The sequence below is a fragment of the Aotus nancymaae genome, unplaced genomic scaffold, assembly GCF_030222135.1.
Source record: "Aotus nancymaae isolate 86718 unplaced genomic scaffold, 86718_ANA_hifiasm-v0.15.2.pri h1tg000069l, whole genome shotgun sequence".
Lineage (NCBI taxonomy): Eukaryota > Metazoa > Chordata > Mammalia > Primates > Aotidae > Aotus > Aotus nancymaae.
In genome coordinates, this window is record NW_026988484.1 from 1,777,764 (window position 1) to 1,785,000 (window position 7,237).

A 7,237-nucleotide genomic window follows, 5' to 3' on the forward strand; every position below is an offset into this window, starting at 1 on the left:
GGCACGATCTCGGCTCACTGCAACCTCTGCCTCCTGGGTTCAGGCAATTCTCCTGCCTCAGCCTCCTGAGTAGCTGGGACTACAGGCACGCGCCACCGTGCCCAGCTAATTTTTTTGTATTTTTAGTAGAGACGGGGTTTCACCTTGTTGACCAGGATAGTCTCAATCTCTTGTCCTCGTGATCCACCCGCCTCAGCCTCCCAAAGTGCTGGGATTACAGGTGTGAGCCACTCTGCCCGGCCGGGAGCTCTTTTAAAGACCCATGTCCTGCAGCAGACTACACCATTATTGCCAAAAACAGGCTCCTAGAGTCCAGAACTTTACCATCCCATACCACCTCCCAACAGGCAGGATTAGTTGACCTAAACAGGGCCCTCACCCTAGCGAAAGGAAAAAGGGTCAATCTTTACACCGACTCTAAGTATGCATACCACATTCTCTCAAGCCTTAATCTCACAGAAAAGAGGTTTTCTTACTACCAAAGGGACCCCCATAGTAAATGGCAAACTGATACACAGGTTGCTGGAGGCAGCTAAACTACCATTAGAGGCCACCATTATCCACTGCAAGGAACACTGGAAAGCTACCGATGCCATAACCAAGGGAAACTTTTTTCTTTTTTAAAGACAGGTTTTCACCATGTTGGCCGGGCTGGTCTTGAACTCCTGACCTCAGGTGATCCACCTGCCTTGGCCTCCCAAAGTGCTGAGATTACAGGCGTTAGCTATCACGCCCAGCCCCAAGGGAAACTTTTTGGCAGACTCAGCAGCCTGGCAGGTGGCCCGCAGTACTCCATCACTGCTGCTCATTTTCCCAGCACACATTTCTCATACACCCAGGAGGAACAAGTCACACTAACACTGGGGCCACCCAAAGGGAAGGCTGATGTTATCTTGACAACAAACTCATCTTGCCCAAATCTCAAGAACTCTCTGTTCCCTCCCACATCCACAGGGTTGTGGATGCAGGTTATTGCCACATACTCCAGTTTTTAAAAACATACACTTCCCCACCATGGCAACCAACCCTGAACGTTTAACAAAAGTCTGCCCGGTTTGTAGTCGGGCTTCCCATGAAGGGCCTCTTTTTTTTTTTTTTTTTTTTTTTTTTTTTTTTTTTTTTGAGAGGGAGTTTTGCTCTTGTTACCCAGGCTGGAGTGCAATGGCGCGATCTCGGCTCACCACAACCTCCGCCTCCTGGGTTCAGGCAATTCTCCTGCCTCAGCCTCCCGAGTAGCTGGGATTACAGGCACGCGCACCACGCCCAGCTAATTTTTTTTGTATTTTTAGTAGAGACGGGGTTTTCACCATGTTGACCAGGATGGTCTCGATCTCTTGACCTCGTGATCCACCCGCCTCGGCCTCCCAAAGTGCTGGGATTACAGGCGTGAGCCACCGCGCCCGGCCATGAAGGGCCTCTTAAACCACTTCTTTTCCCTACTCATCAGGCATGAGGCCATTTGCCAGGACAGGACTATTAAACAATATCGAGGTGATTGATAACTTTCTCTTTTACATTCTATGTATTTAAATACCTCATTTAGATGATTTTAATTGACAATTATTTTTCATTAATATTTCATTTTTATTAAAAACTGCCTTTTTTGGCCGGGCACAGTGGCTCATGCCTGTAATCCTAGCACTTTGAGAGGTTGAAGTGGGTGCATCACCTGAGGTCAGGAGTTCAAGACCAGCCTGGCCATCATGGTGAAACCTCATCTTTAAAAAAAAAAAAAAAAATTGCCTTTTTTCCCTGTTATACGTATTAACGACTTACCTTATCCAAGACTGTAAAAATATACAAATATTTTTACCTCTGAGAGATTTGTTTGTTTTTGTTTTTTGAGAGGGAGTCTTACTAAATTGCCCAGGACAGAGTGCAGTGGCACTATCTCGGCTCACTGCAACCTCCGCTTCCTGGGTTCAAGTGATTCTCCTGCCTTAGCCTCTCATGTAACTGGGACTACAGTCTCCAGCCACCACGCCCAGCCAATTTTTGTATTTTTAGTAGAGATGGGTTTCACTATGTTGGCCAGGCTGGTCTTAAACTACTGACCTCAAGTGATTCACCTGCCTTGGCCTCCCAAAATGTTGACATTACAGACATGAGCCACTGCCCAACCTAAGATTATTCTTTACTTTGTTATTTTTATAAACAGAGTCTCACTTTGTCACCCAGGCTGGAGTGCAATGGCACAATCTCGGCTCACCGCGACCTCCGCCTCCTGGGTTCAGGCAATTCTCCTGCCTCAGCCTCCTGAGTAGCTGGGACTACAGGCACGTGCCGCCATGCCTAGCTAATTTTTTGTATTTTTAGTAGAGACGGGGTTTCACCATATTGACCGGGATGGTCTCGATCTCTTGACCTCGTGATCCACCCGCCTCGGCCTCCCAAAGTGCTGGGATTACAGGCGTGAGCCACCGCTCCCGGCTTTTTTTTTTTTTTTTTTAGCAGAGTCTCACTTTGTCACTCAGGCTGGAGTGCAGTGGCATGATCTCAGCTGACTGCAGCCTCAACCTCCTGGGTTCAAGAGATTCTTCTGCCTCAGTCCCTTCCCCCTGCCCCAGTAGCTGGGACTACAGGCGCACCATCATGCCCAGCTAATTTTTGTCCTTTTGGTAGAGACTGGGTTTCGTCATGTTGCCCAGGCTGGTCTCCAACCCCTGAGCTCAAGTGATCCGCCCGCCTCGCCCTCCCAAAGTGCTGGGATTACAGGCGTGAGCCACCACACCCGGAGTCGTTATTCTTCACTTTGAATCCTACAGGTTATTTAACGCCTGAGGCAAAAATAAATTCACTTCTGTATTTCAACTAATGCTATTTTATTACTAGGTAATTAGTCCCGATATTGGTGGCCCAGATGGTGCTCAACGCCACACCTGCCATCTCCTGCGGAGAATTCCAGTTTCCCAAATCGCTCAACAAGCGAGAAGGTTTTGGGACTCGAATTCAGTGGGGCAGGCAAAGTCGCCTTTCTTTCATAAACAGATGGAATCTCTGGTCCAGAAACGTGCTACACTTTCTTAGAACACGCGGTAGCTGGTGCAGATGAGAACACAGCAACTCTGTGCCACGTGGAAAGCTTCAAGGCTCTGTGAATCCAAGCTGTCAAAAACGCCAAAAAAGAAGTCCTTTGCCAGAACAAGCGCAAGCGAGCTGGTCTTGGAGCGCCCCCTCCTCATGGAGACTTGCCTGGGATTGATGTCCTTCATTAACCATGAAGCTGAACTGGGCTATTCCATGACTGACTGGGGGCAAAACAGGCTTTTAACCTGCGGCATTCTGGGAGTTCTCCCCACTAAGAAGGCCAAGTGATGTGGGGGCTGGGAGCCTGCCAGTCATGCAGCCCCGCTGCTGGCTGCAAGCGTAGAAGTCTTTTACCTTTAGGGATCTCTGCACCGTTAGAATAGTAAAGTGGATACTAATTAGATATTGGACTTTGCTAAGGTAAGCTACAGACAAAAGCAAAGAATCTAGCTGTCACCGTGCTGCGGGTATTCCATTTTCTGTGACTTCAGTTCTAGCTGTCACCGTGCCGCGGGTATTCCATTTTCTGTGACTTCAGTTCTGATGTTTTTCTTGGATTGTATCTACTTCGCTTCTAGTCGTTCCTCCCACCCCAGCCGCTCCAGGATGCTGAAACCCCACAGCACACCCCTTACCACTTGTGTAGGCTGCTATTATCGCCAGTGTCTGCAGTCGCAAATATGTTTACACTTGGTGTCAAATTTTGTATTTCAAATTTTAATACTTTAAAAAATAAAAGCTCATATAAAAGCAGCCAGCAGACTGGTTCACTGACATCAGTCTGCACCTGTCAGCTGCCGGGTGAATCGTTGTTCTTTTGTAAATGTGTGTTTGATCTAAAGTCACCCTTTTTCTAAAATTAATCCAAGTTGTGTTGATACTTAAAGTATCTTTGCCAGGCCCAAGTAGGTTTACAGAAAATTATTTTAGGACAATTTATTAATTTGAGGAAGTCACTTTGGCAGTTCTTTGCACATAATCTTGACAAGTATGTGTTATAAGTTTGTATTGTGTGCATATTTAAAAGGGAGTTGGTTAGTTTGGTTTTTGAAGAATGCACTTTTTAAAAAGGAACCATATCAGATCCTCATGAAGCAGCTGATGCCTACCATGCACAGACTCGGGGCTTTGTCCGTCCCCACTATACGTGTTAAGCTTCGATGCGCCCTGGAGAATTTCCAGATCCACACACGTCCCTGCGACTCCACAGCTTGCGTGTATGACTGGAAGCATTGGATAAGCTTCACGTGCTGGCTCGCCGGTTCTTTCCTTCTCTTTACGACTGTTGCACCTTTAAGCTAATGGAGTGGTGTGGTCCAAGTGCGGCCACCTGTGGGAGGCGGAGGGCTGCCTCGGAAGCTGGCCTTGGACCCCAGCCTTTACATTCATAAAGACGTTTCGAACCAGATGGATGTTGTTCCTTTTTTGAAGTTGTTATTAAAGTAGGTGCAACTATCAAAAATAAATAGATGGAGTAAATATTTCTTTTCCAAAAAAAAAAAAAAGTCACCAGGTGCCGTAGCTCATGCCTGTAATCCTGGCACTTTGGGAGGCCGAGGTGGGCGGATCACCTGAGGGCAGGAGTTCGAGGCCATCCTGGCCAACATGGTGAAACCCATTTCTACTAAAATACAAAAATTAGCCGAATGTGGTGGTAAGCGCCTGTAATTGCAGCTACGTTGAAGGCTGAGGCAGGAGAATTGCTTAAACCTGGTGGGCAGAAACATACACAATAAGAGTCAAAAAAACAAAATTAAAAAAACAAACCTGGTGGGCAAAGGTTGCAGTAAGCTGAGATTGTACCAGTGCACTCCAGCCTGGGCAACACAGCAAGACTCTGTCTGGAAAAAAAGAAAAAAGTAACAGTTTTGGTTATTTTCCTACCAGTTTTTTGTTTTTGTATTCTAATTGAAATCATTGTTTTCTATATACTGAGGCAGATTGGCTTCGTATTCTTGGAAACGGGTTATTTTCCTCACTCACACTGGAGCAGGGATACTCATCAGACACAAGTTGAGCTGATGCTGGATGTAAACATGTCATCTATATATATATATATATATATTTTTTTTTAAAGATGGGGTTTCACCATGATGGCCAGGCTGGTCTTGAACTCCTGACCTCAGGTGATCCACCCACCTCGGCCTCCCAAAATGCTAGGATTACAGGCATGAGCCACCGCACCCGGCCATGTCATCTATTTTTACCAAAGACAGCACTACTCGCCCTCCCAATTGGTCAGAAAAGCATTTGATAAAATTGCACACAATTTTGACAAGTCTATATATATTATGTATCATCTTTGTAATATACTCACTTGATCAAATTATTGTGTGGCTTTCACATTTATTTTTATTATGTTTGTGGCTGTTTATTCTATGCCTAAGTTGGGATGCCACCAAGTCATTTCCTCTACCATCTGTGTTCCCCAAGGGTAAATCCTGCTCATGCCCTTCCTCCTCCATTAGCCCATTCCTTAGAAGGCTGCTGGTCTTTGCTTCCTTAATGTAGCATTTGGAGTCCCACTCGAGCCAGATATCAAATCCCACCCCTGCAACTTACAGGCTGTGTAGCACTGGCCAAGGTACTGAACTTCTCTGTGCCTCTGTTACTTTGATGTTAAAATGCAGTTGTTCAGGATCTACTTTACAGCTGTTGTAATCGAAGTGGGCTAATGTACAGAAAATACTGAAAACAGTCAAATATGCCCTCACTGCTTAAAGGTTAGTTATTATGCTCCCTAATGCTATTATTCCTCTTACTGATAGCATCATATCCCAGGTCTAACTGCTCCCAGTTACACACCAGCATGTCCAACAGCTGGCTGTATACCTCCACTCAAAAATTCAATAACCTCCTCCAAACAAAAATTGTCAGCTTGCCTCCAAATCTTTTTCTTACAGCTCCTTACAGAGCTGAAGGAACTCCTTGAGACAGCAGAAGCAGACAGGAAATTCTTTCATCCCACCACAAATTGATAACTGGCCTCCAGTGGTACTCACAATCTCTAAATTTTTCTTTTTCTTTTCTTCTTGGAGACGGGGTCTCGCTGTGTTGCCCAGGCTGGAGTGCAGTGGCTATTCACAGGCGCGATCTCACTACTGATCAGCACGGGAGTTTTTTTTTTTTTTTTTTTTTTTGAGACGGAGTTTCGCTCTTGATACCCAGGCTGGAGCGCAATGGCACGATCTCGGCTCACCGCAATCTCCGCCTCCTGGGTTCAGGCAATTCTCCTGCCTCAGCCTCCTGAGTAGCTGGGATTACAGGCACGCGCCACCGAGCACGGGAGTTTTGACCTGCTCCGCTTCTGACCTGGGCCGGTTCACCCCTCCTTAGGCAACCTGGTGGTCCCCCGCTCCCGGTGGGTCACCATATTGATGCCAAACTTAGTGCCGACACCCGATCGGCATAGCGCACTGCAGCCCAACACTCCCGGGCTCAAGCGATCCTCCCACCTCAGCCTCCCGAGTAGCTGGGACTACAGGCACGCGCCACCACACCTGGCTACATTTTTCATTGTTGTAGCAGAGAATTATCCCTGCTCCCATCAAGAGCCAGTTTCCACTGGTGCTTTAGGTCCTGTCACAGTTGGTTTAATGATACAGTTGGTGACAAGACCAGTGGAAAATTAGCTCTTCTTCTTTTTTTTTTTTTTAAATAAAGACGGGGTTTCACCATGTTGGTCAGGCTGATCCTGAACTCCTGACCTCAGTGATCCGCCCGCCTTGGCCTCCAAAGTGTTTGGATTACAGGCGTGAGCCACCACGCCCGGCCGGAAAATTAGCTCTTGACGGGAGCAGGGATACTTTTCTATATGGAGTACACATGGATAAAACTCTTTGGAGAAATGGACCAATACATAGTCCTACAATATGAGGATTCAGAACATAATTCCCATTGTGGGGAAGTCAAGCAGACATTTCATCAATGCAGGACCAGGAAATGTAAACTCTGTACCCAACAGTGATGGGGGAAAATCCAAACCCCAAGAAGCCCCATGCCTGATGAAGCAGATGAAACCCATGGCTGTAATTGGCTCTCACCTTTTTGCTACATTCTCAACTCCACCAAAGTCTCAGCCTATCTAAGGAAGGAAAGTGGGGAGGGGCGTGCAGGGGAGACAGGACAGCTTCCACCACACGAGGTGACCAGGAGCTTCTCGCCATTTTAACTCCTCCCTCTCCCTCAAGCCTCACATTAAGTCTATCAA

The 7,237-nt window shown here is 46.8% G+C and overlaps 1 protein-coding gene; it reads left to right on the top strand.

The window, feature by feature from the left end:
- ZSCAN4 (zinc finger and SCAN domain containing 4) overlaps positions 1-7,237 on the top strand; it is a 103,203-nt gene that overhangs the window by 83,600 nt on the left and 12,366 nt on the right.